The sequence below is a fragment of the Saccopteryx bilineata genome, chromosome 3, assembly GCF_036850765.1.
Source record: "Saccopteryx bilineata isolate mSacBil1 chromosome 3, mSacBil1_pri_phased_curated, whole genome shotgun sequence".
Lineage (NCBI taxonomy): Eukaryota > Metazoa > Chordata > Mammalia > Chiroptera > Emballonuridae > Saccopteryx > Saccopteryx bilineata.
The window spans coordinates 188635891-188656729 of NC_089492.1; the positions used below are offsets into that span (position 1 = coordinate 188635891).

General features: G+C 40.3%; 1 protein-coding gene and 1 pseudogene across 6 annotated transcripts in view; both read left to right on the forward strand.

Annotated features, from left to right (window-relative positions):
• FARS2 (phenylalanyl-tRNA synthetase 2, mitochondrial) overlaps positions 1–20839 on the forward strand; it is a 672513-nt gene that overhangs the window by 501 nt on the left and 651173 nt on the right. For 2 of the 6 annotated variants that reach the window (XM_066268415.1, XM_066268416.1), the window contains exon 1: positions 9–206. The exons of the other annotated variants lie outside the window; for them this stretch is intronic. The gene's annotated coding sequence lies outside the window, so the exon portion shown is untranslated. Of the gene's footprint in view, positions 1–8; positions 207–20839 lie in introns of those variants that run through there. 6 annotated transcript variants of the gene reach the window in all.
• On the forward strand, positions 100–3396 carry LOC136330882 (ribosomal L1 domain-containing protein 1-like; annotated as a pseudogene).

Sequence of the window (20839 nt, forward strand, 5' to 3'; positions counted from 1 at the left end):
GTATGGGGAGGCGCGGAGCCGACTGGTCCAGGGTTCCAAAACGCTCTGGCTCCGCTTAAGACTACCGGCTATTGGGCTTCCGGGGCAAGGTCCTCTTGTGGAAATGGCAGCGCCCAGCATGATCCGAAGGGGGCTTTGACGTGGCCGTAAGAGCCTTTCCCGAGAAGTAAGCGAGCCTACTGCGCTCCAGATTTTAAATGCCCGAGGTCTGTCTTCCGGGTGAGCGGCGGGTGAGTGCCTGTCTCGTTGAAGCATGGGGTGTGACGTGGGCGGTTGATGTGGTAGGGAGTTACTTTGGTCATGGATTTATGGGGTATTTATTGAATTTTTGGGGTTTTGCGTTTGAGTTACAAGCCCTTTAGAGTTTTCTCATCTAAGTAAAAGTGTACAAAACGTGGGGGCTAGTCTGGGATGTAGGCATGGGTGATTAATTGAGGAAACTTTAGGGATCCAAGCACTCTATTGCTTGGCAAATTTTCTCTCGAAGCTTTTCATTGACTGAGTTTTCTCCCGTGGCCTTTTTTTTCTGAAGACGTCAACTTTTCTGAACTACCGTGCTGGATAAAGTTGGTCGTTGTGGTCCTTGAACGTAGGACTGGGCGCGGGGAAGCCTAATCTAGTTCTTGTTCTATGTTTGCAAAGCACTTGTTTCTGGAATCTTTGTGTAGTCAACGTCAGGAAAAAGCCTCAGTTTTCTTATACAGAATACACAAAGGGGTAATTTTGCACATAAAAAACAAGTTTGCATTAACATCCATCTTAATCCAACCGCTGAATTATGGTTTTGTTTCATCTTTCTAAGTTTATCTGATTTTGAAATGGTACTTGCTTTATGTCACAGCAACCTCGTATTTTCAGGAACTTTAAGGGCAGGAAACACTTCTCTGACCTTACCACACTTATCATGTATACTTGTTATATTATAGAATACAATGACAATTTTAAAGAGGCATGGAAGAGAAGATACTTTTATTGAAATCCTTTTAAGCTTCCTATTTGATTTATTTTTAAAGATCTCATACTCCATGTAAATCTCAAAAGAAGGTTTTTTTTTATAGGGTAGCTGAACTTCTGTCAAGTCATTGGGCAAGTCCTTCCATGAGTTTTGTTGAAAAGGCTGTTAATATTTTGATTTTATCCTTTGGCATCACTTAAAAGGTTTAAGACCAAGGAAATTGCACATAATTATAGAATAAGATCCAGAGCAGTTTTCTTTTAGTCTGACACACTGTTGAGTGCTGATGATGCAAAATGCTGTGCAACACTGTGGAAAACTACAGTGTAAGTTAAAAATGCAAAAAGCAAAGCTATCAAAGTTAGAAGAAAAGAACATAATAATTATTTTGCCTCTTTTAAAAATAGTGGGTATTAGAGAGAAATGGAGGACTCGACTTCAACCACAGCCTCAACCTCAGCGACCCCTGCATCACTGAAACAGCTGGATAAAGGGCAGATCAGAAAGGCAGTAGAAGCCTTGTTGACACATTGCAGGCCCAGGAAAAATGCAAAAGGAGTGCTTTTGAATGAGAATGAAAATTTCTTTTTAATGGTGGTATTATGAAAAATTCCAAGTAAAGAACTGAGGGTCAGATTGTCCTTGCCTCACAGTATTCGGTCACATTTAGCAGATTTCTGTTTATTTACTAAGGACGAACCCAATTTAACTCCTGAAAAGACAGAACGTTTTTATAAGAAGCTCTTGAACAAGAATGGAATTAAAACCATTTCTCTGATTATCCCCTTCCAAACTTTATAAAAGCAGTATAAAGCTTATGAAGTAAAGCACCGCCTCCTGAGTAGTTTTGACTGATGAAAGAATCAGGTGGCTTTTACCCTCACACCTCGGGAGACATTTCTATAAGAGAAAGAAAGTTTCAGTACCTGTAAACCTCAAAGCGAAGAATCTTACCAAAGAAATTAATGTATCAATAGGTGGAACTGTATTAAACATCTCTAAAAGTGGTTCTTGCAGCACTATACGCATTGCTCACACTGGAATGCAGGTTCAGCACATCACTGAAAACATTGTTATTGTCGCAGAAGGGCTGTCACAGAAATTGCTGAAGAAGTGGGAGAGTGTGAAACTCTTGTATGTAAAATCTGAGAGATCAGTTGCCCTTCCGGTCTTTTCTTCATTTGTCAGCAGTCAGGGTGAAGCCAAAGGACTGTGCACTCCTAGTAAGAACAAAAAAAAAAGCAAAGAAAATGCAAAAACAAAAAATGTATAATAAAAAGCAAAAGGAGAAGAAAAGAAACAAAAAGCCAATAGAAAAGGCTAGAAAGGCTACACATTAGCCCTAACTACAGAGGAGTCGGCATCTAAAACTAATGGCTGTCCAGTGAAGAACCCTGAACCCCAGAAGGAAGGGACCCCCAAGCCTGAGAAGAAAGAGACCCGCAAAGTAAAAACCCAAAATAAAGTGCAAAACAAATCCGAAGAGGAAATTCCATTACTGGTTTCAATAGGAAAAACTCCTGCCAAAGAAAATGTAGAGATACAGAAGCATGCTACAGGGAAAAAGTCTCCACAAAAGAGTTCTGCAAGCAGCAGAGCCGAAGACCCCAGGTAAAGGCCCAGGGAAGAAGCCAAGAATCCAAGAAGAGGCAGAGAAGGAAAGAAACTCCACTGGGGAAGAAAGATCCAAGACAGAAACCCAAAAAGCCAGAGGCCAAGTTCTTTACCACAGCTAATAAATCTGCAAGAAAAACTCCTCACTCCCTCAAAATATTGCCGAAAAACCCAAAGTGCTCCACTCGACTTAAACGTAGTGACTTAACTGGGAGGAAAAGTCAGAGCTGCCTGTAAAGCCTTTGACAAACAGCTGGGTCCTGACCCCTGTTGCGCCATTCTCTAGGAATGAGGCCTAGACTGAACTATGTTTAAAACCTCCACAAGTGATTTCGATAAGTGTTCGTGGCTGTCGGAACCAGTAGTTTGAATCCATTTTTTAAATTGCTCCTCTGTGTAATTTGTTAATATAATAGAAAATACGGTGCTTTTATTAAAATGTAACATTTGCTTATGGGTAAACTATTTTACTTCTTGTTAGTTTTAAAAAAAATAGTGGGGATTGCATTTTATATTTTGCTTTTGTCTAGAAAATAAAGTTGGAATAATTATTTTGTACAATTGTTTATATTTAATTATCAAGCAATTTAATCATTAATGTGTACAATTAATGTATCCTAATGACTTTAACTTTGTTGTAATTAAATAAAACTTTCCAAATAAATATATAAAATTTAGTTTGTATGGATAGCCAAATTACCTGTTGGTACAAGGTTAGGAATATAACTTCCCAGTTGTTTGTTAGCTAAGTTTTCACAAAAATACTTTCATTTGAAATAATTTACCAAATATTATATATTATTGCCTTGAAAAACTAATAAAAATAATCAAATTCCAAAGCCAAATCTCTAATTTTCTACATTTTCATTGCAGAGATAACTATTTTCAATAATAGCTCTGAGGTTGAAAGTGGAATTGGGCCTGAAACTGGATGGACCTTATTGATATGTATTTAATATGAATTTATTCTGAGTTGAGTATTGTCATGGGTAATGACCCAGTTATTACTGGTTAGGCCTCAGTGTAAATATTTTCTTAATATTCACCTACCCATAGTTATGAAATATCTATAGTTATTTACCTACCTAGGTAAAACTATATATTACCTTGTATTAAATTAGGATTGTTTATGAGCACTTAATGCTTTGTGAAGAGAAGTTTCTCCAACCATAATAAGCAATATAAATATAACAGTAATTTATTGTCTTTACGCTTAAATATTAAAATGATGTGTAAAGAAAATCTTCTATAAATTGGCAACTTGTGATATGGTTTAGAAATTATTCTACCCCAAACATGGATGCAACTCTTAGTTATACATAACTATCATTTGATTTTATTGATTCTTCATTCCAGTAGAATATGAAGCTGGAAGAGACCTTGGAAATCAACTGATTCATTTTTACAGATGAACAAATTAAAGTCCTTTTCTCATTCATTCATTCAACATTTATTGAACACTTCTTGAGTGCTATACATTATATAAGATGATGGAGTTACAATGATGCCCTCTCCTCCCAGAAACCAATAGGGACCTAGATAAGCAGATTAATAATTAAGTTTTGACAGGTGCTTCGATAGGGATCATGTTACCAAGTGTTAGGAAAATACAGAGGAGGGACATTAAACTAGGGCTTTGACCTAAGGTAATGCTTTCCATCATAGAAAGTATTTTCACAGTGAGTTGTAAGACCCAGATGAAGAATGTGGTACATTAGAGATTGTAGTGTACATTTAAAGCATGCAATCAAAGGGAGTATGATCCATTCTGGGAATTTGAAGCAGTGGGACGTGTGGGGAGACCATAGCCAGGATTCACCATGTACCTGTTTTATTTTAATAATATTTCCTCTGCTTTGGGGATATGTCATTTCTTCCTTTATATATTGGCTAGTTCACGTAAGTCAAGCAGAAGTTAACATCTGAGTTTCTGAAATATACATTAGTTTTCCTGGTGTTGGTAGGCTTTTTCAAATCATATTTTTGAATCATGTATTTGAGGAGTACTAAAATATTTTCTTTACCTCCACCTTCAACAGATAGTTGGCCAGCCTGACAGTTCACGTCACTGTTCTTGTGTATACTTGAGGACATAAATACTGATCCTCTTTTTCAAGAGTTTATAGTTTAAATACAATTATATTTAATTAAAATTTGGGATAGACGGTACAAAATCCTGCAAAGGCAGTACTTCTGAAGTGCTACGGGGGTGCAAGAGCATTAAGAGGTCACTTCTATGGCTGAATCCTGGACCATACTCACACCAACAAAGCATGGCTGAGGCCCAGCTTTCAGGAACTTTCAGTTTTTATTCCCCAGGGGATTGAGTGAAGCCAGTGTACAGAAATAATTGATCTGTGGGAATTAGGGGCCTTTATGGAAGAGGTAGTGTTGACATTGGGCTTGAGAGGGTTTAGGCTTGAGCTAGCCCTTGAAGGGAAGGATTTAGATGTGTGGATGTGGTGGTAAGATGGCTATTGCAGGAAGATTTACCCTGGGACAGGGTGAAGGAGAGGGCTTGAGTAAAGTCTAGGGAAAAATCTTGGCCTAGGAAACATGGGAGGGCCTTACCTATAGCAGGAAAGCACATGAGGGTGAGTACGAGAGGTGACAGCTGGTAGACAGACCTGTGGAGTCCTTATAGCAGCAGTTCTCAACCTGTGGGTCGCGACCCCGGCGGGGTCGCCTAAAGCCATCGGAAAATACATAATGCATATCAGGTATTTACATTTCGAATCATAACTGTAGCAAAATTACAGTTATGAAGTAGCCACCAAAATTATTTTTTGGTTTGGGGTCACCGCAACATGAGGAACTGTATTGCGGGGTCACGGCATTAGAAAGGTTGAGAACCACTGCCTTACAGGATCTTAGTTAATCTTTTGGAGACCTAATGGGAAAGCTGTTATCTTCACTTAAGGCAGCGGTTCTCAACCTGTGGGTCGCGACCTCGGCGCGGGTCGAACGACCAAAACACGGGTCGCCTAAAGCCATCAGAGGCGACCCCTGTGTTTTGGTCGTTCGACCCCCACCGGGGTTGCGACCCACAGGTTGAGAACCGCTGCCTTAAGGTAAGGGAAGCTACCAGTGGTCGGCAAACTCATTAGTCAGCAGAGCCAAATATCAACAGTACAAAGATGGAAATTTCTTTTTTTTTTTTTTTCATTTTTCTGAAGCTGGAAACAGGGAGAGACAGTCAGACAGACTCCCGCATGCGCCCGACCGGGATCCACCCGGCACGCCCACCAGGGGGCGATGCTCTGCCCATCCTGGGCGTCGCCATGTTGCGACCAGAGCCACTCTAGCGCCTGAGGCAAAGGCCACAGAGCCATCCCCAGCGCCTGGGCCATCTTTGCTCCAATGGAGCCTTGGCTGCGGGAGGGGAAGAGAGAGAGAGGAAAGCGCGGCGGAGGGGTGGAGAAGCAAATGGGCGCTTCTCCTGTGTGCCCTGGCCGGGAATCGAACCCGGGTCCTCCGCACGCTAGGCCGACGCTCTACCGCTGAGCCAACCGGCCAGGGCTGGAAATTTCTTTTGAGAGCTAAATTTTTAAAACTTAAACTATATAGGTAGATACATTGTTATTCACTTAATTAGGGTACTCCTAAACTGGCCAAAGAGCCACACTTGGGCCAAAGAGCCACATGTGGCTTGTGAGCCGCAGTTTGCCGACCACTGGATTAGGTCTTTTAGCCAGAGGTATATACAGCTAGGAAGCAGTGAGGGTGGGCATGGGCCCAGGAGGTGATCTGTCCAGCTATGATGCTCCACTTTCACAGAAGGTCTTCAGTACCAACTTCAGGAATCTGAAGTTAATTAATTTTTCTTAGGCATATTTAAATTTTAATTTAGTTGAATCTAATCTGGCTGGTTTACTCAGTGGCAGAGCGTTGGCCTGGCATGTGGATGTCCCAGGCTTGATTCCCATTCAGGGCACACAGGAGAAGCAACCATCTGCTTCTCCACCCCTCCCCCTCCCACTTCTCTTTCTCTTTCTCTCTCTCTTTCTCTTTTCCTCCCACAGCCATGGCTCAGTTGGTTCGAGTGCAATGGCTCCGTGGAGCCTCCACCTCAGGTACTAAAATAGCTCAGTTGTGAGCATGACCCCAGATAGGCAGAGCATCAGCCCCAAACAGGTTGCCCAGTGGTTTCCGGTGCGGGCACATGTGAGAGTCTGTCTCTTTATCTCCCCTCTTCTCACTTGGAAAAGGAAGGAAAAAAAATTTGTTGGATTCTCACTTATTTGTAAAGCTAACTGGTTTGTATAGGAACTATTATAAATATTCAGAGAATCTCAAATGCTGATTTTTATGCTAGCTTTTTAGTCTTTTAAGATAAATTTACATTTTTTTTTCCTATTAACATTTCTTTGAAAAGACTTAGTGTAGTGCCTTTTTTTAGGTTCTGTGTTTGTGTGTGTGAGAGAGAAATATTTCCTCTTGGGGAATTTTCTGAGACAAATTTCTGTGCAAGCTCTTTTCAAATGTAAGAAAATCTCTTCTCTGAAAAGGTTAGAAAGCTTCATTGATTGGAGGCTAAAGATTCCCTTACTTGTGGGCAGAAGCAATAAGATTGACAATTGATTTTTTTGTAGAGTGTATCAAATGTCACTTCTAGAGGATATTTTTTCTAATTCTTTGCCTTCTAAAGGACAGAAACCATCTTTTCTTAGTACAAATTCCCACTAACATGGCAATTCTTTTACAATGTAGTATGTGGTAAATTTCTGATTACCTTCATCTTTTTCTTACTAGTTATGAGGGATAAACTTTAGAACTGTTTTTATGTTGTCTGGATATTTTAGAATGATTTGTTAATCAGACTAGGTACATTTGATGATAACGATAACTTATTTATTTAGAGTTAATTTTCTTGTCCAGGAGCTTTGCCGGGCACTTCAGAAACATCTCATTTCAGTAATTCTTTGAAGACAAATTTGAAGTACTGACTGATTCCTTTGATGGAGAGCAATAGCTGCCATCTCTTGTTCATTCAGTTCAGTTGGTCGTTTATAGAAAACATTGAGGTTTCTCAATGTGGATTCTTTGTTTAGGAAAGAAACAGCTTGTGTTTTGCTAATCACGTACAAAACACTTTGTCATTACCTCAAGATACACGATACTGAGTTTTGTGAAGTTACCTCATCTCTTGGAAAAACATTGTCCTTTGTAAAGGGAAAACCTGCGATTATTCCTTACTGTGTGCTTCTTTCCTGTGCCTCTGGAACATTTCATTTCTGGTCACCAAATGTTTGTTGTTGTTTTTTTCCCCTCACACCAAGGAATTCACTGGAATCCCTGTTGTGTATCCTACGATTCAACTCAATTCTGGCATTATCAGATTTCACCAGATTCCCCCTACTCCCCATTCAGATGCCAATTTGCAAGTAGGAGATCCCTGCCTAATTTGGCTACAAACTGGAGGTTCCCATGAATCCCCTCCTCAGGCTTGCTGAACCTGTCAGAGTGGCTCACATAACTCGGGAAGCACACTGAGCGGTCTGTTAAAGCAGTGATTTTCAACCTTTTTTGAGCCGTGGCACATTTTTTACATTTACAAAATCCTGGGGCACACCACCTAACAAAATGACACAAAATGACACTCTAACACAGTACATATTATACATATAGTTAATAATATAGTTTCTAAATGTATTTATACTCTGTGAAACCTGGGCCTGTTTTGATGAACACAAAAGGGATATTCTGGCAGGAATGGTAGAAAGACACACATGAAGCTCTTCCTCAACAGTTCTCAGTCTTTCTCTATTTTTAATTTTTATCGCAGTCAAGTTTAAGAAGCTCAGCTTGGCATAGATATGTGGTTGAAACCGGGAGCAATGTAAAAATAGCGTTGTTGGCCAGAATGGGGAACTCCTTGGCAGCAGATAACCAAAAACTATCCAAAGGAAGATCAGCAAACTTTAGCTTTAAAGTTAGATAACATTGTGATGCATTGTATATCACCCTCTGCGGGGGCCTCTTTTAAAAAGAAAAAGGTCAAATATCTATATACACCATCAGGATAGACATAACCAGCTGAGGCTGAGGCTTCATCTAGTGGTGGCAACATTTACCTCCAGTCCTGACCAGGATTAGAAATCAGGACGATGAGGAGGAGTAGCAGCTTCAACTACTTGCCGGGGCCACACAATGACAAGTGCGCGGCAGCCCAAGCGGGGACCTTCCTGGGTGTGGATGAGAGGTGGCCTACTGTTGGTTCATCGCTAGTGGTCGGGAGGAATCCTAGAAGGTGATTGGTCAGTGAGCATTCCCTGTGCCTCCACTTTTCCTGTCGCTGATAGCTGGATGGATTGTGAGGGGAATGTTTATGTTCGGATGGAGGTGGCTGGCGGCGGGCCGGATAAATACTAGTGTGCCGCGGCACACTGGCTGAAAAACACTGGGTTAAAGGATGTGATAAAGGATGCACATGAACAGCCAGATGAGATGCATAGGAAGCAGTCTGGGAGGCACAGGCTTGTTTTCCTTTGGAGTTGGGGTAGATCACCTGCCTGGTGTGTATGTGTCACCAAGCTGGAAACTCTCTGAACCCTCTACTATTGGGATTTTATGGCGGCTTCCTCACATAGGTATCATCAGTTAACTTTATACTTGGGGTGGTGAACACACAATAGAATATACAGGTGATGTATTATAGAGTTGTACACCTGAAACCTGTATAATTTTATTGACCAATGTCACTCTGGTAAATTAAATTAAAATATCTCAAAATTATTGACTTTATTTCCATCTCTAGAGAACTGGGAGGGGGCCGGGGGGAACTGGGTTAAAAATTTCAAGCTTCTAATCATGGCTTGGTCTTTCTGGTGACTAGCCCCCATGTAGGAGCTCACCCAAGAGTCACCTCATTAGAACACAAGATGCTCCTAGTGTTCCTACCACTTAGGAATGTACAAGAGTTTTAGGAGCCTTGTGTCAGGGATGAGGTCAAGGACAAATATTATCAATAGAATAAGAGATCCTCCTAGTGTTCTTATCACTTAGGAAATTACAAAGGTTTGAGGAGCTCTGTGCCATGTATATATAATTTTCTGTTATCTCACAATTTTGATATTTGTCATTGTTTGGCCTACTTTATATAGTAAAAAACAATACACTACATAGGTTATAAATGACAGAAATTGATTTCTCACAGTTCTGCAGTCTGGGAAGTGCAGGGTCCAGCCAGGAGGCTCAGTGTCTGGTGAAAACTTCCTGGGTCATAGAGGGTCTGCTTTTCTTGGGGTCCTCACATGGTGGAAGGGGCAAGGAAGAGGGATCTCTCTTGGGTCTCTATTATAAGGGTGCTAACCCCATTCCTTAGGAGGCCTCATGATCTAATCACCTCCTAAAGCCCCTTTCTCCTCATACCATTTGTTTTTAACTTAGGAGTTTAACATGAATTTTGGGGGAACGTAAGTATTTAGGTAGTCCATTGTAGTACTAGAGAATGCTAGTACAGAAGCCAAACAGAATTCATGATTACTTCATTATAGCGAGTACTTTTATATGGTTTAACATTTTATAACTTTTTAATATAAAAATTTATTTACTGAGAACAATTGAAGCAATTCAGCTTGGCAAACCTGTGTCCTGTGTGTGTAATTATGAGCTTGAATTAACTAATAATATTTAAGAGTAATATAAGCCTGGCTTGTGTGAAATGAATTACAGTAATACTGGCAGACAGCATTAGCTTCAGTTAATGAAGATCCGCTTATTGGGAAGATTATCTTTATAGCAGCTCTTGGAATTCTGGAGTGCAGGGGCAGGTGGAATGGAGAAGTCATGATATACAAGAAAGCTTACCAGGCAGAGTACTTCCCTCCTTGATGTTCTGAGGTATGGGCATCGTTATCCATTTCAAATCTCTGAGTGCCTTGACACAAGCAGGATGTTTTCATGCTTTTGTTTTTGTTTTTAGTGAAAGAGACAGAGAAGGACAGACAGGGACAGACAGACAGGAAGAGAGAGAGATGAGAAGCATCAACTCATAGTTGCAGCACTTTAGTTGTTCATTGATTGCGTTCTCATATGTGCCTTGATGGGGGTGGGTGTGTGAGCCAGTGACTCCTTGCTCAAGTCAGTAACCTTGAACTCAAACCAGCAACCATGGGTTCATGTTTATGATCCCACACTCAAGCCAGTTACTCCGCGCTCAAGCTGGTGAGCCTGCACTCAAGCTGGCAACTTCAGGGTTTCCAATCTGGGTCCTCTGGGTCCCAGGTTGATGCTCTATCCACTGCGCCACCACCTGGTCAGGCTCATGTATTTTCTTTATACAATAGAAATCTGTTGAATGTACATACAGTGTAGCTATTTTTCACTTTTGAAGATGAAGGTCATTCTCTGGTATAATCAGTCTTCTCTATACTCTTCATTTCACTAGTCACTACTCAGCTCTACTGTCCCATCTTCACTAAGAAGTTCCCTAGCCACAGTTTAAATTAAACCTTTCTTATTTTATTATTTTTTTCTTATAGCATTTTATTTTTTACCTTAACTTTTTTCTTTTTTTTTTTTAGAGAGCGAGAGAGACAGATAGACAGGGACAGATGGATAGGAAGGGAGAGAGATGAGAAGCATCAAATCATAGTTGTGGCACCTTAGGTGCTCATTGATTGCTTTCTCATATGTGCTTTGACTGGGGGGTTCCAGCCAAGCCAGTGATCTCTTACTCAAGCCGGTGAACTTGAGCTCTAGTCAGTGATGTTGGGCTTCAAACCAGCAACCTTTGGGCTGGGCTCAAGCCAGCAATCATGGGGTCATGTTCACGAATCTGCTCTCAAGCTAGCAATCCCGTGCTCAAGCTGGTGAGTCTGTGCTCAAGCTGGAGACCTTAGAGTTTTGAACCTGGATCTTCAGAGTCCCAGGCCGATACTCTATCCACTGCACCACTGCATGGTCAGGCTTACCTTAATTTTTTATCATTTAAAATTATATACCTGAGCAATTGTACATTACTGGTTTCATGTTGATTTCTCAGCAGAAGGGGGCAGGGGCCATGTCTATTGTGTTCATCACTGCAGGGTACTCAGTAGGTATTTCTTGAATGGCTGAATGAAAGAAGTAAGACTAAAATCCTTAGATTTCTGCATCTTCCATCTTCTTGTCCTACCACTACCACCAATTTTAGATTTAATATGAGCTTTTCAGCCACAGCAGAGTTTGTTTCATTTGATTGGAAGACACTGTTCCCTGCTGGTCATGGTTTAGGTTTAGACTTTATAATTGGAGTAGTGTGGTCCTCACCATACTCACTGAGCAAGCATCTTGGAACTTTCTTTAGAAAAGTGATAAGTAGGCCCTGGCCGGTTGTCTCAGTGGTAGAGCGTCGGCCTGGTGTGCAGAAGTCCCGGGTTCGGTTCCTGGCCAGGGCACACAGGAGAAGTGCCCATCTGCTTCTCCACCCCTCTCCCTCTCCTTCCTCTCTCTCTCTTCCCCTCCTGCAGCCAAGGCTCCATTGGAGCAAAGATGGCCCGGGTGCTGAGGATGGCTCCTTGGCCTCTGCCCCAGGCGCTAGAGTGGCTCTGGTCGCAACAGAGCGACGCCTTGGAGGGGCAGAGCATCGCCCCCTGGTGGGCGTGCCGGGTGGATCCCGGTCGGGCGCATGCGGGAGTCTGACTGTCTCTCCCTGTTTCCAGCTTCAGAAAAATACAAAAAATACAAAAAAAAAAAAAAAAAAGAAAAGTGGTAAGTATTTTGGATACATTTTTTCTTGTGTCAGGATTTATTCTCCTAGAATTTTGCATTATCTCAAAACAAGCTTTATTGGCACTATTTTTCTAATTTCATGTGAAGAGCCTCTAGTAGTGAACATTTTTATTTTGTGTTTTGGATAACCCTGGAAGTATGGAAATGATTCTTATTTTAGCAGATTATTATTGTGCTTTGTTACTAGGCATGTTATTTAAAATTGCATTTAGAATTTATTTTCTTTCTAAAATAATAGTCTCAGCCCTGGCCAGTTGGCTCAGTGGTGGAGCGTTGGCCTGGCGTGCGGAAGTCCCGGGTTTGATTCCTGGCCAGGGCACACAGGAGAGGCGCCCATCTGCTTCTCCACCCCTCTCCCTCTCCTTCCTCTCTGTCTCTCTCTTCCCCTCCTGCAGCCGAGGCTCCATTGGAGCAAAAGATGGCCCAGGCGCTGGGGATGGCTCCTTGGCCTCTGCCTCAGGTGCTAGAATGGCTCTGGTCGCGATGGAGCGGCGCCCCGGATGGGCAGAGCGTCGCCCCCTGGTGGGTGTGCTGGGTGGATCCTGATCGGGCGCATGCGGGAGTCTGTCTGACTGCCTCCCCGTTTCCAGCTTCAGAAAAATACAAAAAAAAAAAAAAGATAAAATAATAGTCTCAGGAGAGGCCGAATGAATTATTAACACAAGTTATTGACTTACAGTGGGACTTCTTTTAAATAAAATTATTTAGCCTGACTGGGCAGTGGCGCAGTGGATAGAGCGTCGGACTGGGATGCAGAAGACCCAGGTTCGAGACCCGGAGGTCACCAGCTTGAGCTCGGGCTCATCTGGTTTGAGCAAAAGCTCACCAGCTTGAGCCTAAGGTCGCTGGCTCCAGCAAGGGGTTACTCAGTCTGCTGAAGACCTGCAGTCAAGGCACGTATGAGAAAGCAATCAATGAACAATTAAGGCAGGGGTCCCCAAACTTTTTACACAGGGGGCCAGTTCACTGTCCCTCAGACCATTGGAGGGCCGGACTATAAAAAAAACTATGAACAAATCCCTGTGTACACTGCACATATCTTATTTTAAAGGAAAAAAACAAAATGGGAACAAATACAATATTTAAAATAAAAAACAAGTAAATTTAAATCAAGAAACTGACCAGTATTTCAATGGGAACTATGGGCCTGCTTTTGGCTAATGAGATGGTCAATGTGCTCCTTTCATTGACCACCAATGAAAGAGGTGCCCCTTCCGGAAGTGCAGCAGGGGCCGGATAAATGGCCTTAAGGGGCCCGCATGTGCCCTGCGGGCCGTAGTTTGGGGACCCCTGAATTAAGGTGTTGCAGTGTGCAACGAAAAACCGATGATTGATGCTTCTCATCTCTCTGTTCCTGTCTGTCTGTCCCTGTCTATCCCTCTCTCTGACTCTCTTTCTGTCTCTGTAAAAAAATTAAAAAAAGAAATTTAGTTTCAGCAGGCTGTAGTCCTAGATTGTGATAACAGTTTTACTGTTTTTAGGGAGATTTAATATGAATTTTTTTGAAATGATTGTAAATGCTGTATGTATGTGATAGTAAGGTAGAAAACTTTACTAGGATGTTTCATTTTGGTTACATTTCTCAGCTGTCTCAGCTTTTCTGTATAATTTTAGGGAAGTCATTTAACATTTGGGTGCATCTAATTTATTTCATAAATCAGGACGCTTTGAGATCATTGAAAATGGCTGCTGTTAAACGATAATGCTGGAAAACAGGCATACCTGACCTGTCTGGGGGAAACTGAGACGTATGGTTATCCTCTTTGGTACAATAGTTTGTGATGGTGATGTTAATCTGTATACCCTTGTATTTTAGGATCTTGCAAAATTTGAGAGGCCTTCCTCTTATGACAAGGCCATAGATTGTTCTGTTTATAAAGGCATAGATGCCCAGAATTTGGCTTCTTTAATAAGCTGGAGTGTTCTAGATCCCCAATCTGCTGTGGCTTCATCTCAATAGGAGATTGGGCATTGGGATTCAGATGTGACTCAGCAAAAGGGTTCTTTGTGCTTTAGAGTCAAATCTCTGTGAATCACTAATTGGTGTGGGAGGAAGGGAAGGGTTCTACTTTTATTCTTTCACAAATAGAGAAGCTGTGGGCATGTGGTTATATCTAATCACAATCTTATTTTGTATTTGGGCTTCTAAGAGAAAGCTTCTGAGTACTAATATGGACATTAAGCAATCAGGAATTTCAGAGTAGGAGATTTGCAGACTTTCCCATTAGTCTTTCCTCTTGCAGCTCTGCAGCCTGTCCTTGGGTGGGGGCCACAGCCTTGCCTTACCTGGGTTAAGACAGTAACAGTGTGTTAACTCAGTCTGCCCCCATGAAAAGGATGAATGAACACATGTCAGTGTTATATGGTCCCAAGTCTCATACCAGATTTTCCTGAGGGTCACAGACAGTGCTTAGAGTCCTCTTTTTTTCCAAACATTTTCTTGTCCATTGTTAGATATTGCAAAAATATCTGACATACTTTCTTACTTGCTTCTTATATTAATTGAATGAAGTAGGCATTTTATCCCAATTTAACCAAAAAGAAAACTAAACAAAACTGTAGGGCCAGGAGCTGCTGCTGTGGTGGCTGTTCACATGCAGGTTCCCATTGGATTTGGGCAGATGGTAAAGAAACAGTGGAGTCAAAAAATGGTGGGCCATTTCTTTATTCAAGATTTGCACCGGCTGACGAGAAAACACAGGGCTCCAAAACCCACTCAAACATTCTCTGGTTCTACAAGCAGGAGAATCTTCTCCGGTTTTTCCTAGAATCAAAGGGCCCCACCAGTGACAGTCACCTCTGGTTCCCCATCTGCACACCTTCTCCCTTTTCCCTTCTCCTCTCTGCACAAACTGGCTTTTCCTTTGGCAGTCTGCCATCTTGATTTCCTTCTTCTTTTCCTTCTTTTTAAAACATTTTGGTGTGAAAACCCCTTCCCCAGCAAACGTTAGCATAATAATGGCCCTTCCCAAGCAACAAGGTAATTAGCAATTTCATAGACCAGCGCCATATTTTAAAAATTTTATTTAGACAATTTTAATGGAGTGACATTGATCAATTAGAGTACATAGATTCAGAGAAAACATCTCTATATCATTTTGACATTTGATTATGTTGCATACCCATCACCCAAAGTCAAATTGCCCTTCGTCACCTTTTATTTGAATTTCTTTATGCCCTCTCCTCCGTTCCCCTCCCCCTGGTAACCACTGCACTCTTATCTAAGTCCATGAATCTCAATTTTGTGTCCCACCTATGTATGGAATCATACAGTTCTTAGTTTTTTCTGATTTACTTATTTAACTCAGTGTAATGTTATCAAGGTCCATCCATGTTGTCATAAATGATCCTATGTCATCATTTCACATGGCTGAGTAGTATTCTATAGTATATATGTACCACATCTTCTTGATCCAATCATCTATTGAAGGGCTTTTTGGTTGTTTCCATGGCTTGGCCACTGTGCACAATGCTGTAATGAACATGGGGCTGCATGTGTCTTTACGTACCAATGTTTTGGAGTTATGAGGGTATATACCCAGTAGAGGGATTTCTGGGTCATATGGTAGTTCTATTTTTAATTTTTTGAGGAACCACCATATTTCTTCCATAATGGTTTTACTACTTTACATTCCCACCAACAGTGGATGAAGGTTCCTTTTTCTCCACAGCCTCTCCAAAACATGTTATTACCTGTCTTGTTGATAATAGCTAGTCTAACAGGTATGAAGTGGTATCTCATTGTAATTTTGATTTGCAATTCTATAATAGCTAGAGAAGATGAGCATCTTTTCATATATCTGTTGGCCATTTGTATTTCTTCCTGGGAGAAGTGTCTATTCATGTCCTCTTCCCATTTTTTTTTATTGGGTTGTTTGTTTGTTGTTGAGTTTTATAAGTTCTTTGTATATTTTGGATATTAGGCCCTTATCTGTGCTGTTGTTTGAATATATCATCTCCCATTTAGTTGACTGTTTTGTTGTCAGTTTCTTCTGCTGTGCAAAAACTTCTTAGTCTGATGTAGTCCCATTCATTTATCTTTGCCTTCACTTCCCTTGCCTTTGAAGTCAAATTCATAAAGTGCTCTTTGTAACTAAGGTCCATGAGTTTAGTACCTATGTTTTTTTCTATGTATTTTATTATTTCAGATTTTATATTTAGGTCTTTGATCCATTTTGAATGAATTTTTGTACAAGGGGACAAACTGTAGTCAAGTTTCATTCTTTTGCACGTAGCTTTCCAGTTTCCCCAGCACCATGTATTGAAGAGGCTTTCTTTTCTCCGTTGTGTGTTTTGGCTCCTGTATCAAAGATGATTTGACTATATACATGTGGTTTTATTTCTGGGCTCTCTATTCTGTTCCATTGGTCTGAGTGTCTATTTTTCTGCTAATACCGTGCTGTTGTGATTATTGTGGCTCTGTAGTATAATTTGAAGTCAGATCTTGTAATGCCCCCAGCTCCATTTTTTTTCCTTAAGATTACTTTGGCTATTCAGGGTTTTTTATGGTTCCATATAAACCTGATTTTTTGTTCCATTTCTTTAAAAAATGACATTAGAATTTTGATGGGAATTCCATTAAATTTGTATAATGCTTTGGGTAATATGGTCATTTTAACTATATTTATTCTTCCTATCCAAAAACAAGGAATATTTTTCCATTTCATTGTGTCTTTTTTGATTTCCCTTAACAATGCTTTGTAGTTTTTATTATATAGGTCCTCTACATTCTTTGTTATGTTTATTCCTAGGTATTTTTTTTGTTGCAACCATAAAATGGATTATTTTTTTTTAATTTTCTGAAGTTTCCTTGTTGGCTTATAAGAATGCAGTAGACTTCTGTATGTTAATTTTGTATCCTGTGAACTTACTGTATTTATTTATTGTTTCTAATAGTCTTTTTTGTGGTATCTTTGGGTTTGCGATGTATAGGAGCACATAATCTGCAAAAAGTGAAACCTTTACTTCTACTTTCTCAATATGACTGCCTTTTTTTTTCTTTCTCTTGTCTGATTGCTCTGGCTAGAATTTCCAGCACTAGGTTGAATAAGAGTGAAGAGAGTGGACAGCCTTGTCTTGTTCCTGATTTTAGAGGAAAAGTTTTCAGTTTTTGCCATTTAATATGTTAGCTGATGGTTTGTCATAAATGGCCTTTATTATGTTGAGATATTTTCCTTCTGTACCCATTTTGTTGAGTGTTTTAAACATAGAATGATGTTGTATTTTTTTGAATGCCTTTTCTGCATCTATTAATAGGATCATATCGTGTTTGTTTTTTGTTTTGTTGTTATGGCAGTATAACGTTAACTGTTTTACGTATGTTGAACTATCCTTGTGATTCCGGGATGAATCCCACTTGATCATGATGAATTATTATTATTTTTTTTTTTTTTCTTTTTCTGAAGCTGGAAACAGGGAGAGACAGTCAGACAGACTCCCGCATGCGCCCGACCGGGATCCACCCGGCACGCCCACCATGGGGCGACGCTCTGCCCATCAGGGGGCGATGCTCTGCCCATCCTGGGCGTCGCCATGTTGCGACCAGAGCCACTCTAGCGCCTGAGGCAGAGGCCACAGAGCCATGCCCAGCGCCCGGGCCATCTTTGCTCCAATGGAGCCTTGGCTGCGGGAGGGGAAGAGAGAGACAGAGAGGAAGGCCCGGCGGAGGGGTGGAGAAGCAAATGGGCGCTTCTCCTGTGTGCCCTGGCCGGAAATCGAACCCGGGTCCTCCGGACGCTAGGCCGACGCTCTACCGCTGAGCCAACCAGCCAGGGCGATGAATTATTTTTTTAATGTGTTGCTGTATTCGATTTGCTAGTATTTTGTTTACGATTTTAGTATTTGTATTCATTAGAGATATTGGTCTGTAGTTTTCTGTTTTTGTGTTGTACATGCCAGGTTTTGGTATGAGGGTTATGTTGGGCTCATAAAATGTGTTGGGAAATATTGCTTCTTCTTCAATACTTTGGAAGACTTTGAGTAGAATAGGATCCAAGTGTTTTTTGAATGTTTGATAGAATTCACTAGTTTGGCTGTCTGGCTCTGGACTTTTATTTTTGGGAAGGTTTTTGATAATTGTTTGTATGTCCTCCCTGCTTATTTGTCTGCTTAGGTTATCTACTTCTTCATGACTCAGTTTAGGAAGATTGTGTTTTAGGAATTTATCCATTTCTTCTACATTGTTAAATTTGGTGGCCTATAGTTTTTCATAGTATTCGACGATAATTCTTTGTATATCTATGATATCTGTGATGATTTTTCCTCTTTCATTTAAGATTTTGTTTATATGAGTCCTTTCTCTTTTTTTTCGTAGTGAGTTTTGCCAAGGGATTATCAATTTTGTTGGTCTTTTCAAAGAACCAGCTCCTTGTTTTATTGGTTTTTTCTATAGTTTTTCTGTTCTCTATTTCATTTATTTCTGCTCTGATTTTTAGTATTTCCTTTCTTCTGCTCGTTTTGGGATGCCTTTGTGCCTTTTCTTGTTCCTTAAGATGTGATGTTGTTTACTTGGGTTTTCTCTTGTCCTTTCATATAAGTCTGTAGTGATATGAACTTTCCTCTTATTACTGCTTTTGCTGCATTTCAGAGATTCTGATATGTCCAATTGTCATTTTCGTTTGTCTGTATATATCTTTTGATCTCTGCTTTTATTTCTTCTTTGACCCACTCGTTTTTTAGAAGTATGTTGTTTAATTTCCACATTTTTCTGGGTTTGTTACTTCTTTTTTGCAGTTGAATTCTAGTTTCAAAGCTTTGTGGATAGAGAATATGCTTGGTATAATTTCAATCTGTCTGAATTTGTTGGTGTTAGTTTTGTGGCCCAACATATAGTCAATTCTTGAGAATGTTCTGTGTACACTGGAGAAAAATGTATATGCTGGCGTTTTGGGATGCAATGTCCTGTAGATGTCTATCATATCCATTTCTTCTAGTATTTCATTTAAGGACAATATTTCTTTATTGATTTTTTGTTTGAATGAACGATCTAGTGCCATCAGCGGTGTATTGAGGTCTCCAAGTATGATTGTATTTTTGTCGGTTTTTATTTTGAGATCAGTTAATAGATGTCTTATATATTTTGTTGCTCCTTGGTTTGGTGCATATATATTAAGAAGTGTTATGTCTTCTTGAGTCAATGTCCCCTTTATCATTATGAAATGACCATATTTTCTCTGATTACCTTTGCTGTCTTGTAGTCAGCATTTTTAGATATGAATATGGCTACACCTGTTTTCCTTTGGATATTATTTGCTTGGAGAATTGCTTTCCAACCTTTCACTTTGAATTTGTTTTTATCCTTGTAGCTTAGATGTGTTTCTTGAAGGCAGCATACAGTTGGATTTTCTTTTTTGATTAACTCTGCTACTCCGTGTCTTTTTATTGGTGAGTTCAATCCATTTACATTTAATGTATTTATTGACACTTGAGAGTTTCATATTGCCATTTTATATATTGCTTTCTGATAGCTCTGTAACGTGTTTGGTTATTCTCTTTTGTTTTTCTGTCATTTGTGGTTGTTTTGTTGTAATCTATACTTCTTTCCTCTGTTTCTTCTCTTTTTAAGCCATGTGCTTCTGTAGTGGTTTTCTCAGTGGTGGTTACTATTAAAGTACGAAAAAGGATATATATCATATTTATTGTGGTACATTATCTCTGAGTGCTTTTGCACTTCATCCTCCTTTGCTACTGTTAATCTTTGTCCTCTGCCCCTTTTTGTTTTTGTTGTCACAAATTAATCTCATTTTTATTTTGATCTTGTTGAAGCTTTTCCTTGTGATTTTCTTTTCTTTGTGTCTGGTCAGGTAACCCCCTTTATTTATTTATTTTTAAAAAAAATTTTCATTCATTTTTTTAGAGAAGAGACAGAGAGAGAGAGAGAGAAAGAGAGAGAGAGAGAGACAGAGAGAGAAAGAAAGGGAGGAGGGGCAGGAAGTATCAACTCCCATACGTGCCTTGACCAGACAAGTGCAGGGTTTTGAACGGGCAACTTCAGTGTTCCAGGTTGATGCTTTATCCACTGTACCACCACAGGTCAGGCTGGGTAACCTCCTTTAGTATTTCCTGAAGTGGGGGTTTTCTGGTGATTAATTCTTTTATCCTTTCTATATCTGTGAAAGTTTTTATTTCTCCTTCATATTTGAAGGATAGCTTTGATGGATATGGTATTCTTGGCTGGAAGTTCCTCTCTTTCAGTACTTTAAATATTGGGGTCCATTCTCTTCTGGCTTATAGAGTTTCTGCTGAGAAATCTGATGGTACTCAAATGGGCCTTTTTTCTTTTTTGTTTCTATTTTTTTTAACTTTTTTAAAAATTAAATTTAATGCACTGACATTGATAAATCAGGGTATATACGTTGAGGGAAAACATCTCCAGATTATTTTGACGTTTGATTATGCTGTATACCCCTCACCCAAAGTCAAATTGTCTTCCTTCACCTTTGATCTTGTTTTCTTTGTGCCCCTCCCTCCCCCTACCCCCTGTCCCCTTCCTTGCCCCATCCCCCACTACCCCCCCACCCCCATTACCATCACAATCTTGACCATGTCTCTGAGTCT